Here is a 22,951-nt window from a genome sequence, read left to right on the forward strand (position 1 = left end):
GGCCGCTAACAGCTCCCACATAATGTGCAGGAAATTATTTTGACTTGCTGCAACACGAAAAAAAGCGTTCAGGCAAAATGTGGTCAGATGGTCTATGTGGTCGGTTTGATGCACACCTACTTGATTTAAGCAAAGGATTTTGAAAGGCTGGTAACAATACATCAGAAAAGTGGAAACAGTTGGATTGGGTGATCCAGAATTCGATGATATCACAGTCCATAGTTAACTACTTGGGACCCGTCAAAGTATCTGGAAAAAGTGTTTTCATAAAGTGGTGACGGTACAGACAATCTCAAAGAGTATACACAAGACCAGTAGGTTCCAGGAACCAGGCAAGTTTATATCTCAGTGAAGTGTTTGTCATGAAAATATTCTCAAGTGATAAAACTTGTAACATGTTGAATATCCCAAGTGAATTTATCGTGTTTGCTGCCAAATTTGAAAAGCACAGTTTAATTTTACCGGATTGCTATGTATTTAACATCTAGTCTCGACTTGTAGTGACCATTTATACTATACCTCAGTTGTAGGTAGCATATTGCTTTGGCCTTTTTGGGCCTTTTCTTCTCCCGATTTCTTCTCTTTGTATGTGTGTATTTAGAGAATACCGTACACTTAACCCATTACAAAAGATAGAGGACACAACTTTCAGCTTGGCGACAGAACAGTACAACCAACAAGTTCTCCACCTCCCAGTCCACAATGACCTGTGATGAGGTAGAGGTACATGGTTAATTTAACCTTCATCTTTAAAATGACACAACACTCGCAACTTCTTGAGGTAAAACACAAACGATGGTGCAAAATGTGTAATGCTGATTAAGCTCATTAACCATTATTTTTTGGGTTAAAACTTGTAACATGATAATTGCTTCTGCTATTAAGTTTGTTCAGTTGAGGTGTTCAGAAAAAGTAGTTGAGTATTTTTGAGACAGCATGTTATGTCTTTCTTTTAAATATTATGAAAAGCTTTTAAAGATCAATTAGTTCCCAAATATAGGAAATGAATTGCCTTCTTCACTTATTACAAAGAATGAAATGACAATTTCTTGTTTGGTATATGTTGATGTAGGCTTGTTTTTTGTGTGTATTGCTTGCTCCCCTTTATTTTGTGTATACCCAGAGAATTGAAAAATAGTTGATAACCAAGCAAGAAAGCTGAAAGTGGCTAAAGTTAGAAAGCAGTCAAGCAAACGGTCTCAGGAGGGTTGCGAAAGAAAACAGAGATAGCAGTAGCAGGGATACCTCCTTACAGTGCTAAAAGTCCCAACTTTTGGATCATGACGGTGGTGAAGATTGTCACTCGGACTGACGAAAGGTGTCACTCGGAAAATGGGGGGTGGGCTTCCCGTGCTCCTTTGTATTCGGCAGATTGTCTCCAACAGGCAAATGATCTTTGCAGTGAAGATAATGTCAGAGAAAGGCGAACAGGTTTTCAAGCTGTGAAAGAAGCTACAGATTGGTGTACTCCAGTGAGTAATGCCCATGCAGTGCGATGCAGACAGATTGCGAGTCAGGTTTCAAAATCCCTCTGATGACATGACCATGGTGGTGAGAAATAATCTGATTGTTCCTCCAAATTTGTAAGGGCTGAAAGATATTTTGTATCCCGGCAAGTCATCCTTCACATTCCAGTATGTAGGTATGAAAAATGTATCTTGTATTATGTGCAGTGAAAGTGGCCTTACACTTCTGTGCAGGAAGTTTTCAACATGGTTGGCTTTAAAAATTCTGATGTTCAAGGAAAAAAGTTGTTGAGAAAAATAAGTTGCAACTCTTGAGGTACTACTACTATTTAATTTAAGGGCCCTATAAGTGGGAACCTTATGAAGGTGATAATGTTTAAAAATGTCCCTGTGGCCTATTGGCCATTTTCTCCCCATATTTTTCTCTTTTGTGTATGTGCATCTACCAGGTTGGCAAAAGTTCACAACAGCCACGCTACCAGGAAGGAATCACAAAGTAGTAAGCCCAGCTGCTGAAAGGCAAAGCTGATAGTAGCAACTTCTGTTTTCTGTAAAACCTCCATATGTTGAGGTATCCTGTACTCCAATTTACCAGACATGTTTATTTTATTTCTAGTGGTAACTTCTATACCAATTTTACTTGTACTTGACACATAAATTACATTTTGTTTGGATGAAAATCCATAGGGAAGGTTGTATATAGTGAATAATCACAGATCCCACTGTGCAAAAAAGGAAGGGAAAAAAGCTTATTTTATTCACAAGGAAACATTGTTCAATGAGCACTAGTAGTCATAATCTAAATTATGAGTTACAGGAATTGCATTTTGTTAGTGTTGGTAGTCAGCTTGGCTGGCATATGGTATTTCTATTTCTTCCTTTATTTGTGTATGAGCAGGATGAATAACATACCAGTCATGGCTTGAATTTCAACATTATTTCTGTGAAGTGGGTGCATTTTAGAAGACCCTAAGCTGGCTCCGGTTGATGATCAAGGGGTTACTACTTGCTAGTGGATTGAAATCTTTGTTACTTGAGTACCTTGGCCGCTAACAGCTCCCACATAATGTGCAGGAAATTATTTTGACTTGCTGCAACACGAAAAAAAGCGTTCAGGCAAAATGTGGTCAGATGGTCTATGTGGTCGGTTTGATGCACACCTACTTGATTTAAGCAAAGGATTTTGAAAGGCTGGTAACAATACATCAGAAAAGTGGAAACAGTTGGATTGGTGATCCAGAATTCGATGATATCACAGTCCATAGCTAACTACTTGGGACCCGTCAAAGTATCTGGAAAAAGTGTTTTCATAAAGTGGTGACGGTACAGACAATCTCAAAGAGTATACACAAGACCAGTAGGTTCCAGGAACCAGGCAAGTTTATATCTCAGTGAAGTGTTTGTCATGAAAATATTCTCAAGTGATAAAACTTGTAACATGTTGAATATCCCAAGTGAATTTATCGTGTTTGCTGCCAAATTTGAAAAGCACAGTTTAATTTTACCGGATTGCTATGTATTTAACATCTAGTCTCGACTTGTAGTGACCATTTATACTATACCTCAGTTGTAGGTAGCATATTGCTTTGGCCTTTTTGGGCCTTTTCTTCTCCCGATTTCTTCTCTTTGTATGTGTGTATTTAGAGAATACCGTACACTTAACCCATTACAAAAGATAGAGGACACAACTTTCAGCTTGGCGACAGAACAGTACAACCAACAAGTTCTCCACCTCCCAGTCCACAATGACCTGTGATGAGGTAGAGGTACATGGTTAATTTAACCTTCATCTTTAAAATGACACAACACTCGCAACTTCTTGAGGTAAAACACAAACGATGGTGCAAAATGTGTAATGCTGATTAAGCTCATTAACCATTATTTTTTGGGTTAAAACTTGTAACATGATAATTGCTTCTGCTATTAAGTTTGTTCAGTTGAGGTGTTCAGAAAAAGTAGTTGAGTATTTTTGAGACAGCATGTTATGTCTTTCTTTTAAATATTATGAAAAGCTTTTAAAGATCAATTAGTTCCCAAATATAGGAAATGAATTGCCTTCTTCACTTATTACAAAGAATGAAATGACAATTTCTTGTTTGGTATATGTTGATGTAGGCTTGTTTTTTGTGTGTATTGCTTGCTCCCCTTTATTTTGTGTATACCCAGAGAATTGAAAAATAGTTGATAACCAAGCAAGAAAGCTGAAAGTGGCTAAAGTTAGAAAGCAGTCAAGCAAACGGTCTCAGGAGGGTTGCGAAAGAAAACAGAGATAGCAGTAGCAGGGATACCTCCTTACAGTGCTAAAAGTCCCAACTTTTGGATCATGACGGTGGTGAAGATTGTCACTCGGACTGACGAAAGGTGTCACTCGGAAAATGGGGGGTGGGCTTCCCGTGCTCCTTTGTATTCGGCAGATTGTCTCCAACAGGCAAATGATCTTTGCAGTGAAGATAATGTCAGAGAAAGGCGAACAGGTTTTCAAGCTGTGAAAGAAGCTACAGATTGGTGTACTCCAGTGAGTAATGCCCATGCAGTGCGATGCAGACAGATTGCGAGTCAGGTTTCAAAATCCCTCTGATGACATGACCATGGTGGTGAGAAATAATCTGATTGTTCCTCCAAATTTGTAAGGGCTGAAAGATATTTTGTATCCCGGCAAGTCATCCTTCACATTCCAGTATGTAGGTATGAAAAATGTATCTTGTATTATGTGCAGTGAAAGTGGCCTTACACTTCTGTGCAGGAAGTTTTCAACATGGTTGGCTTTAAAAATTCTGATGTTCAAGGAAAAAAGTTGTTGAGAAAAATAAGTTGCAACTCTTGAGGTACTACTACTATTTAATTTAAGGGCCCTATAAGTGGGAACCTTATGAAGGTGATAATGTTTAAAAATGTCCCTGTGGCCTATTGGCCATTTTCTCCCCATATTTTTCTCTTTTGTGTATGTGCATCTACCAGGTTGGCAAAAGTTCACAACAGCCACGCTACCAGGAAGGAATCACAAAGTAGTAAGCCCAGCTGCTGAAAGGCAAAGCTGATAGTAGCAACTTCTGTTTTCTGTAAAACCTCCATATGTTGAGGTATCCTGTACTCCAATTTACCAGACATGTTTATTTTATTTCTAGTGGTAACTTCTATACCAATTTTACTTGTACTTGACACATAAATTACATTTTGTTTGGATGAAAATCCATAGGGAAGGTTGTATATAGTGAATAATCACAGATCCCACTGTGCAAAAAAGGAAGGGAAAAAAGCTTATTTTATTCACAAGGAAACATTGTTCAATGAGCACTAGTAGTCATAATCTAAATTATGAGTTACAGGAATTGCATTTTGTTAGTGTTGGTAGTCAGCTTGGCTGGCATATGGTATTTCTATTTCTTCCTTTATTTGTGTATGAGCAGGATGAATAACATACCAGTCATGGCTTGAATTTCAACATTATTTCTGTGAAGTGGGTGCATTTTAGAAGACCCTAAGCTGGCTCCGGTTGATGATCAAGGGGTTACTACTTGCTAGTGGATTGAAATCTTTGTTACTTGAGTACCTTGGCCGCTAACAGCTCCCACATAATGTGCAGGAAATTATTTTGACTTGCTGCAACACGAAAAAAAGCGTTCAGGCAAAATGTGGTCAGATGGTCTATGTGGTCGGTTTGATGCACACCTACTTGATTTAAGCAAAGGATTTTGAAAGGCTGGTAACAATACATCAGAAAAGTGGAAACAGTTGGATTGGTGATCCAGAATTCGATGATATCACAGTCCATAGCTAACTACTTGGGACCCGTCAAAGTATCTGGAAAACGTGTTTTCATAAAGTGGTGACGGTACTGACAATCTCAAAGAGTATACACAAGACCAGTAGGTTCCAGGAACCAGGCAAGTTTATATCTCAGTGAAGTGTTTGTCATGAAAATATTCTCAAGTGATAAAACTTGTAACATGTTGAATATCCCAAGTGAATTTATCGTGTTTGCTGCCAAATTTGAAAAGCACAGTTTAATTTTACCGGATTGCTATGTATTTAACATCTAGTCTCGACTTGTAGTGACCATTTATACTATACCTCAGTTGTAGGTAGCATATTGCTTTGGCCTTTTTGGGCCTTTTCTTCTCCCGATTTCTTCTCTTTGTATGTGTTTATTTAGAGAATACCGTACACTTAACCCATTACAAAAGATAGAGGACACAACTTTCAGCTTGGCGACAGAACAGTACAACCAACAAGTTCTCCACCTCCCAGTCCACAATGATCTGTGATGAGGTAGAGGTACATGGTTAATTTAACCTTCATCTTTAAAATGACACAACACTCGCAACTTCTTGAGGTAAAACACAAACGATGGTGCAAAATGTGTAATGCTGATTAAGCTCATTAACCATTATTTTTTGGGTTAAAACTTGTAACATGATTATTGCTTCTGCTATTAAGTTTGTTCAGTTGAGGTGTTCAGAAAAAGTAGTTGAGTATTTTTGAGACAGCATGTTATGTCTTTCTTTTAAATATTATGAAAAGCTTTTAAAGATCAATTAGTTCCCAAATATAGGAAATGAATTGCCTTCTTCACTTATTACAAAGAATGAAATGACAATTTCTTGTTTGGTATATTTTGATGTAGGCTTGTTTTTTGTGTGTATTGCTTGCTCCCCTTTATTTTGTGTATAACCAGAGAATTGAAAAATAGTTGATAACCAAGCAAGAAAGCTGAAAGTGGCTAAAGTTAGAAAGCAGTCAAGCAAACGGTCTCAGGAGGGTGGCGAAAGAAAACAGAGATAGCAGTAGCAGGGATACCTCCTTACAGTGCTAAAAGTCCCAACTTTTGGATCATGACGGTGGTGAAGATTGTCACTCGGACTGACGAAAGGTGTCACTCGGAAAATGGGGGGTGGGCTTCCCGTGCTCCTTTGTATTCGGCAGATTGTCTCCAACAGGCAAATGATCTTTGCAGTGAAGATAATGTCAGAGAAAGGCGAATAGGTTTTCAAGCTGTGAAAGAAGCTACAGATTGGTGTACTCCAGTGAGTAATGCCCATGCAGTGCGATGCAGACAGATTGCGAGTCAGGTTTCAAAATCCCTCTGATGACATGACCATGGTGGTGAGAAATAATCTGATTGTTCCTCCAAATTTGTAAGTGCTGAAAGATATTTTGTATCCCGGCAAGTCATCCTTCACATTCCAGTATGTAGGTATGAAAAATGTATCTTGTATTATGTGCAGTGAAAGTGGCCTTACACTTCTGTGCAGGAAGTTTTCAACATGGTTGGCTTTAAAAATTCTGATGTTCAAGGAAAAAAATTGTTGAGAAAAATAAGTTGCAACTCTTGAGGTACTACTACTATTTAATTTAAGGGCCCTATAAGTGGGAACCTTATGAAGGTGATAATGTTTAAAAATGTCCCTGTGGCCTATTGGCCATTTTCTCCCCATATTTTTCTCTTTTGTGTATGTGCATCTACCAGGTTGGCAAAAGTTCACAAGAGCCACGCTACCAGGAAGGAATCACAAAGTAGTAAGCCCAGCTGCTGAAAGGCAAAGCTGATAGTAGCAACTTCTGTTTTCTGTAAAACCTCCATATGTTGAGGTATCCTGTACTCCAATTTACCAGACATGTTTATTTTATTTCTAGTGGTAACTTCTATACCAATTTTACTTGTACTTGACACATAAATTACATTTTGTTTGGATGAAAATCCATAGGGAAGGTTGTATATAGTGAATAATCACAGATCCCACTGTGCAAAAAAGGAAGGGATAAAAGCTTATTTTATTCACAAGGAAACATTGGTCAATGAGCACTAGTAGTCATAATCTAAATTATGAGTTACAGGAATTGCATTTTGTTAGTGTTGGTAGTCAGCTTGGCTGGCATATGGTATTTCTATTTCTTCCTTTATTTGTGTATGAGCAGGATGAATAACATACCAGTCATGGCTTGAATTTCAACATTATTTCTGTGAAGTGGGTGCATTTTAGAAGACCCTAAGCTGGCTCCGGTTGATGATCAAGGGGTTACTACTTGCTAGTGGATTGAAATCTTTGTTACTTGAGTACCTTGGCCGCTAACAGCTCCCACATAATGTGCAGGAAATTATTTTGACTTGCTGCAACACGAAAAAAAGCGTTCAGGCAAAATGTGGTCAGATGGTCTATGTGGTCGGTTTGATGCACACCTACTTGATTTAAGCAAAGGATTTTGAAAGGCTGGTAACAATACATCAGAAAAGTGGAAACAGTTGGATTGGGTGATCCAGAATTCGATGATATCACAGTCCATAGTTAACTACTTGGGACCCGTCAAAGTATCTGGAAAAAGTGTTTTCATAAAGTGGTGACGGTACAGACAATCTCAAAGAGTATACACAAGACCAGTAGGTTCCAGGAACCAGGCAAGTTTATATCTCAGTGAAGTGTTTGTCATGAAAATATTCTCAAGTGATTAAACTTGTAACATGTTGAATATCCCAAGTGAATTTATCGTGTTTGCTGCCAAATTTGAAAAGCACAGTTTAATTTTACCGGATTGCTATGTATTTAACATCTAGTCTCGACTTGTAGTGACCATTTATACTATACCTCAGTTGTAGGTAGCATATTGCTTTGGCCTTTTTGGGCCTTTTCTTCTCCCGATTTCTTCTCTTTGTATGTGTGTATTTAGAGAATACCGTACACTTAACCCATTACAAAAGATAGAGGACACAACTTTCAGCTTGGCGACAGAACAGTACAACCAACAAGTTCTCCACCTCCCAGTCCACAATGACCTGTGATGAGGTAGAGGTACATGGTTAATTTAACCTTCATCTTTAAAATGACACAACACTCGCAACTTCTTGAGGTAAAACACAAACGATGGTGCAAAATGTGTAATGCTGATTAAGCTCATTAACCATTATTTTTTGGGTTAAAACTTGTAACATGATTATTGCTTCTGCTATTAAGTTTGTTCAGTTGAGGTGTTCAGAAAAAGTAGTTGAGTATTTTTGAGACAGCATGTTATGTCTTTCTTTTAAATATCATAAAAAGCTTTTAAAGATCAATTAGTTCCCAAATATAGGAAATGAATTGCCTTCTTTACTTATTACAAAGAATGAAATGACAATTTCTTGTTTGGTATATGTTGATGTAGGCTTGTTTTTTGTGTGTATTGCTTGCTCCCCTTTATTTTGTGTATAACCAGAGAATTGAAAAATAGTTGATAACCAAGCAAGAAAGCTGAAAGTGGCTAAAGTTAGAAAGCAGTCAAGCAAACGGTCTCAGGAGGGTTGCAAAAGAAAACAGAGATAGCAGTAGCAGGGATACCTCCTTACAGTGCTAAAAGTCCCAACTTTTGGATCATGACGGTGGTGAAGATTGTCACTCGGACTGACGAAAGGTGTCACTCGGAAAATGGGGGGTGGGCTTCCCGTGCTCCTTTGTATTCGGCAGATTGTCTCCAACAGGCAAATGATCTTTGCAGTGAAGATAATGTCAGAGAAAGGCGAACAGGTTTTCAAGCTGTGAAAGAAGCTACAGATTGGTGTACTCCAGTGAGTAATGCCCATGCAGTGCGATGCAGACAGATTGCGAGTCAGGTTTCAAAATCCCTCTGATGACATGACCATGGTGGTGAGAAATAATCTGATTGTTCCTCCAAATTTGTAAGGGCTGAAAGATATTTTGTATCCCGGCAAGTCATCCTTCACATTCCAGTATGTAGGTATGAAAAATGTATCTTGTATTATGTGCAGTGAAAGTGGCCTTACACTTCTGTGCAGGAAGTTTTCAACATGGTTGGCTTTAAAAATTCTGATGTTCAAGGAAAAAAATTGTTTAGAAAAATAAGTTGCAACTCTTGAGGTACTACTACTATTTAATTTAAGGGCCCTATAAGTGTGAACCTTATGAAGGTGATAATGTTTAAAAATGTCCCTGTGGCCTATTGGCCATTTTCTCCCCATATTTTTCTCTTTTGTGTATGTGCATCTACCAGGTTGGCAAAAGTTTCACAACAGCCGCGCTACCAGGAAGGAATCACAAAGTAGTAAGCCCAGCTGCTGAAAGGCAAAGCTGATAGTAGCAACTTCTGTTTTCTGTAAAACCTCCATATGTTGAGGTATCCTGTACTCCAATTTACCAGACATGTTTATTTTATTTCTAGTGGTAACTTCTATACCAATTTTACTTGAACTTGACACATAATTACATTTTGTTTGGATGAAAATCCATAGGGAAGGTTGTATATAGTGAATAATCACAGATCCCACTGTGCAAAAAAGGAAGGGAAAAAAGCTTATTTTATTCACAAGAAAACATGGTTCAATGAGCACTAGTAGTCATAATCTAAATTATGAGTTACAGGAATTGCATTTTGTTAGTGTTGGTAGTCAGCTTGGCTGGCATATGGTATTTCTATTTCTTCCTTTATTTGTGTATGAGCAGGATGAATAACATACCAGTCATGGCTTGAATTTCAACATTATTTCTGTGAAGTGGGTGCATATTAGAAGACCCTAAGCTGGCTCCGGTTGATGATCAAGGGGTTACTACTTGCTAGTGGATTGAAATCTTTGTTACTTGAGTACCTTGGCCGCTAACAGCTCCCACATAATGTGCAGGAAATTATTTTGACTTGCTGCAACACGAAAAAAAGCGTTCAGGCAAAATGTGGTCAGATGGTCTATGTGGTCGGTTTGATGCACACCTACTTGATTTAAGCAAAGGATTTTGAAAGGCTGGTAACAATACATCAGAAAAGTGGAAACAGTTGGATTGGGTGATCCAGAATTCGATGATATCACAGTCCATAGTTAACTACTTGGGACCCGTCAAAGTATCTGGAAAAAGTGTTTTCATAAAGTGGTGACGGTACAGACAATCTCAAAGAGTATACACAAGACCAGTAGGTTCCAGGAACCAGGCAAGTTTATATCTCAGTGAAGTGTTTGTCATGAAAATATTCTCAAGTGATAAAACTTGTAACATGTTGAATATCCCAAGTGAATTTATCGTGTTTGCTGCCAAATTTGAAAAGCACAGTTTAATTTTACCGGATTGCTATGTATTTAACATCTAGTCACGACTTGTAGTGACCATTTATACTATACCTCAGTTGTAGGTAGCATATTGCTTTGGCCTTTTTGGGCCTTTTCTTCTCCCGATTTCTTCTCTTTGTATGTGTGTATTTAGAGAATACCGTACACTTAACCCATTACAAAAGATAGAGGACACAACTTTCAGCTTGGCAACAGAACAGTACAACCAACAAGTTCTCCACCTCCCAGTCCACAATGACCTGTGATGAGGTAGAGGTACATGGTTAATTTAACCTTCATCTTTAAAATGACACAACACTCGCAACTTCTTGAGGTAAAACACAAACGATGGTGCAAAATGTGTAATGCTGATTAAGCTCATTAACCATTATTTTTTGGGTTAAAACTTGTAACATGATTATTGCTTCTGCTATTAAGTTTGTTCAGTTGAGGTGTTCAGAAAAAGTAGTTGAGTATTTTTGAGACAGCATGTTATGTCTTTCTTTGAAATATTATGAAAAGCTTTTAAAGATCAATTAGTTCCCAAATATAGGAAATGAATTGCCTTCTTCACTTATTACAAAGAATGAAATGACAATTTCTTGTTTGGTATATGTTGATGTAGGCTTGTTTTTTGTGTGTATTGCTTGCTCCCCTTTATTTTGTGTATACCCAGAGAATTGAAAAATAGTTGATAACCAAGCAAGAAAGCTGAAAGTGGCTAAAGTTAGAAAGCAGTCAAGCAAACGGTCTCAGGAGGGTTGCGAAAGAAAACAGAGATAGCAGTAGCAGGGATACCTCCTTACAGTGCTAAAAGTCCCAACTTTTGGATCATGACGGTGGTGAAGATTGTCACTCGGACTGACGAAAGGTGTCACTCGGAAAATGGGGGGTGGGCTTCCCGTGCTCCTTTGTATTCGGCAGATTGTCTCCAACAGGCAAATGATCTTTGCAGTGAAGATAATGTCAGAGAAAGGCGAATAGGTTTTCAAGCTGTGAAAGAAGCTACAGATTGGTGTACTCCAGTGAGTAATGCCCATGCAGTGCGATGCAGACAGATTGCGAGTCAGGTTTCAAAATCCCTCTGATGACATGACCATGGTGGTGAGAAATAATCTGATTGTTCCTCCAAATTTGTAAGTGCTGAAAGATATTTTGTATCCCGGCAAGTCATCCTTCACATTCCAGTATGTAGGTATGAAAAATGTATCTTGTATTATGTGCAGTGAAAGTGGCCTTACACTTCTGTGCAGGAAGTTTTCAACATGGTTGGCTTTAAAAATTCTGATGTTCAAGGAAAAAAATTGTTTAGAAAAATAAGTTGCAACTCTTGAGGTACTACTACTATTTAATTTAAGGGCCCTATAAGTGGGAACCTTATGAAGGTGATAATGTTTAAAAATGTCCCTGTGGCCTATTGGCCATTTTCTCCCCATATTTTTCTCTTTTGTGTATGTGCATCTACCAGGTTGGCAAAAGTTCACAACAGCCACGCTACCAGGAAGGAATCACAAAGTAGTAAGCCCAGCTGCTGAAAGGCAAAGCTGATAGTAGCAACTTCTGTTTTCTGTAAAACCTCCATATGTTGAGGTATCCTGTACTCCAATTTACCAGACATGTTTATTTTATTTCTAGTGGTAACTTCTATACCAATTTTACTTGTACTTGACACATAAATTACATTTTGTTTGGATGAAAATCCATAGGGAAGGTTGTATATAGTGAATAATCACAGATCCCACTGTGCAAAAAAGGAAGGGAAAAAAGCTTATTTTATTCACAAGGAAACATTGTTCAATGAGTACTAGTAGTCATAATCTAAATTATGAGTTACAGGAATTGCATTTTGTTAGTGTTGGTAGTCAGCTTGGCTGGCATATGGTATTTCTATTTCTTCCTTTATTTGTGTATGAGCAGGATGAATAACATACCAGTCATGGCTTGAATTTCAACATTATTTCTGTGAAGTGGGTGCATTTTAGAAGACCCTAAGCTGGCTCCGGTTGATGATCAAGGGGTTACTACTTGCTAGTGGATTGAAATCTTTGTTACTTGAGTACCTTGGCCGCTAACAGCTCCCACATAATGTGCAGGAAATTATTTTGACTTGCTGCAACACGAAAAAAAGCGTTCAGGCAAAATGTGGTCAGATGGTCTATGTGGTCGGTTTGATGCACACCTACTTGATTTAAGCAAAGGATTTTGAAAGGCTGGTAACAATACATCAGAAAAGTGGAAACAGTTGGATTGGTGATCCAGAATTCGATGATATCACAGTCCATAGCTAACTACTTGGGACCCGTCAAAGTATCTGGAAAACGTGTTTTCATAAAGTGGTGACGGTACTGACAATCTCAAAGAGTATACACAAGACCAGTAGGTTCCAGGAACCAGGCAAGTTTATATCTCAGTGAAGTGTTTGTCATGAAAATATTCTCAAGTGATAAAACTTGTAACATGTTGAATATCCCAAGTGAATTTATCGTGTTTGCTGCCAAATTTGAAAAGCACAGTTTAATTTTACCGGATTGCTATGTATTTAACATCTAGTCACGACTTGTAGTGACCATTTATACTATACCTCAGTTGTAGGTAGCATATTGCTTTGGCCTTTTTGGGCCTTTTCTTCTTCGATTTCTTTCTTTGTATGTGTGTATTTAGAGAATACCGTACACTTAACCCATTACAAAAGATAGAGGACACAACTTTCAGCTTGGCGACAGAACAGTACAACCAACAAGTTCTCCACCTCCCAGTCCACAATGACCTGTGATGAGGTAGAGGTACATCGTTAATTTAACCTTCATCTTTAAAATGACACAACACTCGCAACTTCTTGAGGTAAAACACAAACTACAGTGCAAAATGTGTAATGCTGATTATGCTCATTAACCATTATTTTTTGGGTTAAAACTTGTAACATGATTATTGCTTCTGCTGTTAAGTTTGTTCAGTTGAGGTGTTCAGAAAAAGTAGTTGAGTATTTTTGAGACAGCATGTTATGTCTTTCTTTTAAATATTATGAAAAGCTTTTAAAGATCAATTAGTTCCCAAATATAGGAAATGAATTGCCTTCTTCACTTATTACAAAGAATGAAATGACAATTTCTTGTTTGGTATATGTTGATGTAGGCTTGTTTTTTGTGTGTATTGCTTGCTCCCCTTTATTTTGTGTATAACCAGAGAATTGAAAAATAGTTGATAACCAAGCAAGAAATCTGAAAGTGGCTAAAGTTAGAAAGCAGTCAAGCAAACGGTCTCAGGAGGGTGGCGAAAGAAAACAGAGATAGCAGTAGCAGGGATACCTCCTTACAGTGCTAAAAGTCCCAACTTTTGGATCATGACGGTGGTGAAGATTGTCACTCGGACTGACGAAAGGTGTCACTCGGAAAATGGGGGGTGGGCCCCGTGCTCCTTTGTATTCGGCAGATTGTCTCCAACAGGCAAATGATCTTTGCAGTGAAGATAATGTCAGAGAAAGGCGAATAGGTTTTCAAGATGTGAAAGAAGCTACAGATTGGTGTACTCCAGTGAGTAATGCCAATGCAGTGCGATGCAGACAGATTGCGAGTCAGGTTTCAAAATCCCTCTGATGACATGACCATGGTGGTGAGAAATAATCTGATTGTTCCTCCAAATTTGTAAGTGCTGAAAGATATTTTGTATCCCAGCAAGTCATCCTTCACATTCCAGTATGTAGGTATGAAAAATGTATCTTGTCTAATGTGCAGTGAAAGTGGCCTTACACTTCTGTGCAGGAAGTTTTCAACATGGTTGGCTTTAAAAATTCTGATGTTCAAGGAAAAAATTTGTTGAGAAAAATAAGTTGCAACTCTTGAGGTACTACTACTATTTAATTTAAGGGCCCTATAAGTGGGAACCTTATGAAGGTGATAATGTTTAAAAATGTCCCTGTGGCCTATTGGCCATTTTCTCCCCATATTTTTCTCTTTTGTGTATGTGCATCTACCAGGTTGGCAAAAGTTTCACAACAGCCGCGCTACCAGGAAGGAATCACAAAGTAGTAAGCCCAGCTGCTGAAAGGCAAAGCTGATAGTAGCAACTTCTGTTTTCTGTAAAACCTCCATATGTTGAGGTATCCTGTACTCCAATTTACCAGACATGTTTATTTTATTTCTAGTGGTAACTTCTATACCAATTTTACTTGAACTTGACACATAATTACATTTTGTTTGGATGAAAATCCATAGGGAAGGTTGTATATAGTGAATAATCACAGATCCCACTGTGCAAAAAAGGAAGGGAAAAAAGCTTATTTTATTCACAAGGAAACATGGTTCAATGAGCACTAGTAGTCATAATCTAAATTATGAGTTACAGGAATTGCATTTTGTTAGTGTTGGTAGTCAGCTTGGCTGGCATATGGTATTTCTATTTCTTCCTTTATTTGTGTATGAGCAGGATGAATAACATACCAGTCATGGCTTGAATTTCAACATTATTTCTGTGAAGTGAATCATGATGCAGCAGGTATCTTGTATGATTTTCAATTAAATAGAATAATATCCTTTGTATTCAGAATTGATGTAATGAAGTCAATATCAGAAAAGGTAAGGTCCTAGTGCTGCGAAAAATGTTACAGATGGGCGTATCCTGTGCTTAACTGCAAATTAGGTGGGATTAGGAAATCTGTGAGCAATTAATGTGTGTAAAGTTGTTTTTAGTCCAGTTGCGATCATTTGTTTTATGAACGACCTGTTGTGATTAGTCTTTTTGCAACACTGGCTTGTAGATTTCTTCATTAAATTAGCCTAAATTTTAGCAAACCCAAAGCTAAACAGTGGTTGTGATGTATGCTTTCAATTTGAGCCGTCTAAGAGTTCACCAGTCTTGATAACTGATTTATATATTAGATGTTATCACAGTTGGATAGTGTTTTGCTAAGATAATTTATGACGACGTCTTACAAAGTATGCTGCATGTGAGTGAAAACTTCAACGGTTTGGACTTATATACTGGTTTATCTGGAACCCTGTTGTATTTGGTTTGTGTGTGTCTGGGGTTTTTTTTTTGTCTCGGTAAAGCATTGTAATTCTCTGCGTTTTAGGACATCCAGTTTATACGCCCTATTCCGGTGGGTTTTCCCGTTTTCTCCCACAGGGTTTTTCGGGTTTTTCACCCACCTATGGGGCTGCCTGGTATTCTGGATTGTTTGCGGAGAATTACATTGTTTTCCTTCTTTTTTATTTAATACTTTGAAACTTGAAAGACTCGCAATCAATAAATGAATTACGGTCAACCTCATAAAGATCAGTGTTATTGTACTTTTTTGTATTTTTTTGTATTATGATGCTTTCCATTGAAGAAGAAATGTGGAACAAATCAGTGGACAAACTATGTTACTAAAGTCTGTTTCAAAACTTAGAAAGTTAGAAAGAAAGTTAGAAAGAACATGCTATGATTTGGAAAGCAATTACCGCGAAAGTGCCAATATTAATACATTGGAGAAAAGGACCCATTGTTAGCGAAAAAGTGCGCTTTGGGTTGAGGAATTGAGAAGCAATCCTTTAAAATTTCTAGATAAGCTATTCAAATTTGCACGAAATATAGTTTTGTAGTTTGCCCCATAAACTGGTGTCCTACCTCTTAATCTACCTGAAGTATTTGCAAGTCCTTCCCCACCCCCCCCCCTCTACCCCAGTGTCCCACCGCGTGCCCTTACACCAAGATTGAACCATCTGCCGCGTACGTTGACGAAAAGGGGAAGGGGTTATTGATTACAGGTACGAGGTGGTGACGTCACTCTTGGATACGATGGCTGTACATTGGCTTATTACAATGGTTGACAACGTGGCAGAAGAGGATGTACCACTGGACATATATCAACAGGACTCCCAACTATATGGATTTTTAAATAGGCATATAAACGTTACCAGTTAGTTTTCTCAAATCTTACTGATGCAAAATGTGCTAGAAAAAGAAAAGAATCATCGTCACTCAAACTCCAACTTTCAGAAGCATTTTACTGCATACCACCCTCTGAAAATACTTCCACACGGAACAAAAGCTACTATAGTAGCCTTTTGTTCCGTGTGGAAGTATTTTATATCCAGGAATAACGTGGAAGCTCAGATCCTCCCCACAAAGTAGTTATCTTCATTAACAAACCTTGTTTGGGGCTACATCTAAAGACCTAATTTGAAGTCTTACGCATATCAGAATGCAAGATTTGAAGTATACATAAAAAAAAAACCTTCAATGAGAAAAGATCCAACCCCTTCATAGGAAACGACTTAAATTACCCCAGGGCAACACCCCTACAGCATAAAACCTTTCATTCGCCTCTGGCCGTACCTCAGGACCCTTACCTAATCAGACTGAAAATTTTGAGTTCCAATTTTACTTCTGAGCATCACAATCTTCAAAGAGCTATAGGTCAATGAGCATCACAATCTTCAAAGACCTAAAAAGACCTAAATTTTAGTATAAACATGTCTTAAAACGCACCATTTGAGTTACTAATACTTAGCAGGACCGTAGCTGCATCAGATTTGGGAGGGGGGGGGGGGGTGAACGTCAACGCAGGAGGATCGCTCTCGAGTTCCATATGTCAAAGCGGGTTTTGTGGGATTAAAACTTTTCCATTTTGCTCATGAAAGACCATGAAGTTAACATTTTGGGTAAGTTTTAGTAAGCCTAGTTCCGCGAAAAAATTGTTAATAGTATTTGCACACGACATGCTTATTTCTGTATCAATTGGGTGTATTGCCCAGCCCTCTATTGAGCTCAGTGATATGGTTAGTATAATCCCGCCCCTTTCCGTACGTGGTATGTGCCGTATTATAGTGTCATCGAAGTATCGAGGTAAATGAATCTGGAGACACTATCACACAGTAAATACGCGCGTACCATGTATGGAGGATCATGTGATGTGTTCCAGGGTGGTACTAATATACTGCTCTCCCTATTACGCATGCTGATTTCACCCAACTAGTACGTAAATGTGTTTGCGTGCTTAGAGCAGCAGACGACACCCGTTACCTAGCAATAACCGTGCCTGTAGCCTAACGTGATAGTTATATTCCCGTCGAGCAGCATTAGGCTCTGTTCCATGGAGAATTCCTTGGTTGCACTGAACTAAACATTTCCCCACATTTCCCATTTCTACATTCACTTATAGCAAGTAGTAATAACGTTAGGCCATATGAGACAAAGCTTGCCCCTGGAGCTGTATTAATAAGTAAGATCTATTATGTAGAAGGCCTGCCTTCATTCAAGAGAATAAGGTTGAACGTTAGCATATTAGAACTATTTCGTAGGCCTGAAGTACCAGTACCTCCTTATGCCGTTAGTTCCCATGTCCGATCCGTCTTGGTGCAAATCTTTCACGAAGTCACTAACACTGTTCTTGAACTGCTACAGAGAAATATCAGTTTGGTACCACCCTGGAACACATCACATGACCCTCCATGCATGGTACGCGCGCACCCAATTGACATGAATCCTCCAGATTCATTTACCTCAATGTATTGAAGTAGGAAGAGAGGCATACTGAAGCCCGGACCCTCCCAACTGGTGGAACATTGCTTGTTCGGCAAGAATCTAATTACTGCCATTGGTAAGCCTAGGTCACAACTTAGGCCTAGAACGTTTAGTCTATATCTAGAATTGTACAAATTTTCCACACATCCTCAATTTGCAACATATATTCCCAACACTATTAATTTGGCAAAAGGGCATATAAGCAACTTTATAGGCCTAGCTAACAGTAACCTGAGTTTTGAGGTAGGCCAAAGCCTACCCAGGGGCCAGGTATGTAACTTCTGGGCAGTATAGGCTATTTGCCTAAATATGCTCAACTATGATTGTAAGGCCTAATGATATTTACTAACCATGTTCGGACAAAGCTTTTGTATGCAAAACGACTGCACAATAGGCACCCAAGCCAGTAGCGAAACTGGATCGTGCTGATATGAGCCGAGGCCCCGACCAAAAGGCCCCCCCCCCCCCCCGCTATATTGATGCACAGAAAAAGGTACCTCTTTGGATAGGAAGGGCCCATTTTTACTGGGAAAGAAAAGCTCAATCAAAACTGAATGTTGTTTCTCACTCGTACAAATTGTAAGATGTATCCAGAAGCCTAATTCCTCCATCCTCATTCCATGGTATATAGTCAAAAAGAATTTGTATATCTATGTTAATAGTATTGTATTGTTCTGTAATTTCTCTTGATGTGTTTTAGCATTAAAACATATTTTTCAGCCTGAAACAATGTGTAAATGCTAAACGGCCATCAAATGTTCTAATCCTAGACCCCTGCATTGATCCTGCCTAAATCCTTGGACCCATGGGCGTCCGCAGGGTGGGACAAGGGGTGTGCAACTTGAAACGCATGGGAAGCGTCTTTTCCGACGATCTAAAAGCACTTTTTGGCAAATAAAATACTGGTACGCTCCACGCTAACCGATGGTGGCGCTCCGCTTAGATATATTATCAAGTAGTGTGTTCCACCTACATGACCTACTGATCCCCCCCCCCCTCTTGTCAACATTTCTGCCGACGCCCTTGCTTGGACCTCGTGATAGGGATCCCCTTTGGGCCAGGAGCCGGGCCCCCAGGCTCATCGTTACGCCACTAATTCAAGCCACTACTGAACGGAAGACATGTATCAAACTTTTTGCACTCTTAAGGTGGGATCTGTTATCCTGCATAAAATACTACCCACTTTGCAACGTTATCATTAAACTGAGAACTGTACGCGCAGACTAATATGGTAGCATTTCAAAAGTAGGTGTGTTTGGTACGGGGGGGGGGGGGTGGAGGGAGGGAGAGTTACATTTTTACACGGCATTTTCCAGGGACAACTATGATACTGATCTGTGTGGAGCACTACAAGTGGAGCACTAAAATATAATTAATACAAGCAAGAACAATGTTTGCAATGTGCCTCTCAGATACCGGATATGACACTTTCCAGACACTAAAAGTTGCATGAAACTCTCCACTTGCACGAGGCGGGAAATAAAGAGGCGGGAAATAAAAAATTAAAATTGGTTCTTAAGTCAGAAGTATAGTACTTACACTCTAGTCACCATAAACATGTCTCTGTTGTGAAAAGTACACCTACTATTTCGAAAAGACGGGTAAAATTAAAATCGAATGCACAATGTATGAATACGTACAAAATAGCTTTTTGTTGTACAACGCAAAGCGCCCTCACTTTATTCAAGGCTTCACTGCTAAAACACCGGCGATGAACTGTGTCAGCATTCTTCCAAGTTGAATTTCTATGGGCAGGATATTTTATTTGAAATTTCGCCGCGGCAAAGAAAAGGGAACTCTGTTAGCCGACCGGGGACTTATCTTGCCCCGAGGCCCTCGGTTACAAAATGTATATATCATAACATGGTTGAAAGTATGACAGCATATAAAGACAACTAAAGCATACCAAAGTTGACTAAAACAAGGAACAAAATATACGGTAAGAATGTAAACAAGAAATTACAAGCAAATGAAGAGATAATCAACAATATGACAATAAAATGACTCATATAATACTTCTGTAGGCGTTAAGTTTTGTTTTGTTTAAGTTATTCGAAATCGCATGTGACTCACCTCTAATTAACGCTAGCCTCCCATTTAACTGCACTGGTCCGTCGTAGATTTGAATACACAATTAGGCCGACATCGACTGCCCAGATCGACTGCGGTCGGTGCACACTGCAGGTCCACCACGATGACAATTCAACACTAAGTGAAATATATTGTTTACTAAATATCACCGTATTATCCGGGCCCAGGATCCGGGCAGAAAACATACAATAAAGTAACGACATAATTTGTATACACAAGAAATAAATAGTTTTCGTTCAAGTGTTAAATTAATCGTCAAAATCCGTAAAATAAATATCATGTATTCAAATCCGGTCGTAAATACGAACTGTCGTTTTCCAAAAGTTGGAAGCACAGTTTTTGCACTATGAGAAAAATTGACATCTCCAAACAAAATAAATGGGAGCGATGGGATAATGTGATGAAATATGCAAAAATTATCTTTGGGAAATCCTGACTGCTTATCCTTTTTCGCTCGAGTTCCAGAATTCTTAGGTAAGCTGCTTGAATATTTTTGCATATAACTATGTAATTTATAACGTGTACCGCCTGGATTGCGCCAACCACGAAAATTGGAATAGTCCTATGAATAGTTCAGTCTATACGTGTATTCGAGTTGTTATAGACCTTCCCTATCACAGTAAACTCCAGGTAGGGCGGCGTGGGATGCTCCATTTTAGGTTGTAGCATTTGGAAACTCAAACAAATATGCGTCCCCTTTATAAACTGGAAGGATCCTTTGTAATATAAAGGTATATATGTTTGTTATCTCAGTGAAAGTGCGTTTAAGCAAATAGAATAGCCTATAATTGTTATTGTTTTGCGTGTGGAAAGACAGTGACAGTCGAAGGCTATATAGGAATTTCCAATGGGCTATAGGGAATGTACAGTGGATCCATGATTTCCAATGTTCCAATGCACCTCGGGTTTTGGGAAGTTTTGAAATTGTCGAATGGAATCCCGGAAAAGTTTTCGGAAACCGATCTGTGGAATTCCTGATAAAAAGCCATAAATTTAAATTAATTTTAATTTAATTTTCAGGTTTAGGCTACAGTCTTGTTCAGGGCCAAGGCCTTCTCACACGACGATTCAATCAATCTCTCCTGGGGCACCACAGTACACCACAACCACGTGTCCCCGGGGGACTTCCCATAGGGTGTAGCCACAAACCGGCGCAAACAACTATATTTACAAGTTACCTCGCAAGTCCCCATTTATACACCTGGGTGAAGAGAGGCAATGGAGATAAAGCGCCTTGCCCAAGGACACAACGTAATGATCTGGCCAGGGCTCGAACCTGTAATCCTTAGATCACAAGTCCACTGCCTTAACCACAACGCACTCAAATTTCAATTAAAAACCAAAATAAAGACATATTTTAATGAATATATAACGAGATTAAAATATATCCAAATATCGAATTACCATATTCCGTCATTTCGACATAAGCAGCCCAAATACTCAGGATTTTTTACATAATTTTTTTTTTTAACAAACGGTGACGTGATTAGATAAACTAGTGGAACTCCCCCTCCTCCCTTATATTTTGATTGATAGCTTACTACAACACTTCAGGTGATATGACTCAAGGGTCTGAAAAGTGGGTGTTACTAAAACGAATGACAATTGCGTTACACATAACGAATGACAATATGTTGTACACACTAAAAAAATGCGTTGACTAAAACGAATGACAATAATGACAGCATAGACATTTGCTTCAACCGGATATCACAGTTCAGACTTCGTGGGTATCTAGATCTAGTATCGTACGGACAAGATAAAAACGCACCTTATAGTAAGCGAAATTGTAAGTCTGATTTTAAAATGTAAATTTAACTTCATTTTTCCGATATTAATTGTTAGAAACTAACAATACTATAATCTTGAAACGGCTTCAGTTATCTTTTTATATAAATCTTCAGAGGTAAAAAGCACAGCACTCAAGCGCATTCTCACACAAAATCTTTCCCTGTGGTTTCTATCCGTAAATTACACCAAAACCCTACAACCACGTAACATGCGATTTTCCTCAAATCATTTTTGCGCAGAAAACCGCATTTACTCCACTCCGTTAATCATTCTATCTCCACTCAACACTGTCCTTCGTTGTCATTCGTTGTCATTCGCTGTCATTCGCAAATGATAATTTACCCTGTACAAAGTCAATTGTCATTCGGTCATTCGCTGTCATTCGTTTTAGTTTGTCCCCTGAAAAGTTACCAATGCTCATAGGTATTACATTTGCATCATCGGGGGAACGGCATAAGATCACGTATAGTCATGTTTGCCTCAGTTGCTAATGTTTCAAACCTATTTGATTGTCTTGCATATTCATGATAAACTTATAGAAACCTTAAATATCCCATGTTAGTCTCTAGAAGGAAAGGGTATGGAACCGAAGGGGGTATAGATAATTTTTGGACAAAAGTCGGTTTGAACTGATGCTGCAAAATCAGATATATAAGCATATATAAGCCTACAGGAAAATTGACACGTCATAAAAATCAGAATAGTCCCAGTAAAAATCGTCCTGAAAATTGTCAATCTGCTGCTGTAGCCAGTCACAATACAAAGACTTGTCTTCTTATTATGCCGATGTATGTGAACTCTGCACAACTTTTTCGTTGGGCGGAGATCTCTATAAATATACCCTGTGTGTAGTCCTCCCCACTGACAAGCCATGATTTTGCAGCAAGCATTACCAGAGAGAGGGAGTGATACCCTGATATGTACAGTGTCAACAGACACGGGAATGTTCTCCTTTCCATAACCAGACAGCAATACCGCAGTGCGGTTTCGATTATGCTACATGGATAATCTTATATGAATTTGACACACTAGGCCGAAGGGTATAGCCAGGATGAACAACATACTTCAATATAAGTAGTAC

At 38.7% G+C, this 22,951-nt stretch overlaps 1 long non-coding RNA gene across 1 annotated transcript in view; it reads left to right on the forward strand.

Annotated features, from left to right (window-relative positions):
• The window catches only part of LOC139971712 (uncharacterized), a 34,243-nt gene extending 18,489 nt beyond the window's left edge, over positions 1-15,754 (forward strand). The window contains exon 2 of the long non-coding RNA XR_011794451.1: positions 1-15,754. This exon is cut by the window's left edge and continues 15,898 nt beyond it. This is a non-coding gene — a long non-coding RNA (uncharacterized lncRNA).
• Positions 15,755-22,951: the final 7,197 nt, after the last annotated feature.

Source organism: Apostichopus japonicus, chromosome 8 (genome assembly GCF_037975245.1).
Source record: "Apostichopus japonicus isolate 1M-3 chromosome 8, ASM3797524v1, whole genome shotgun sequence".
Lineage (NCBI taxonomy): Eukaryota > Metazoa > Echinodermata > Holothuroidea > Aspidochirotida > Stichopodidae > Apostichopus > Apostichopus japonicus.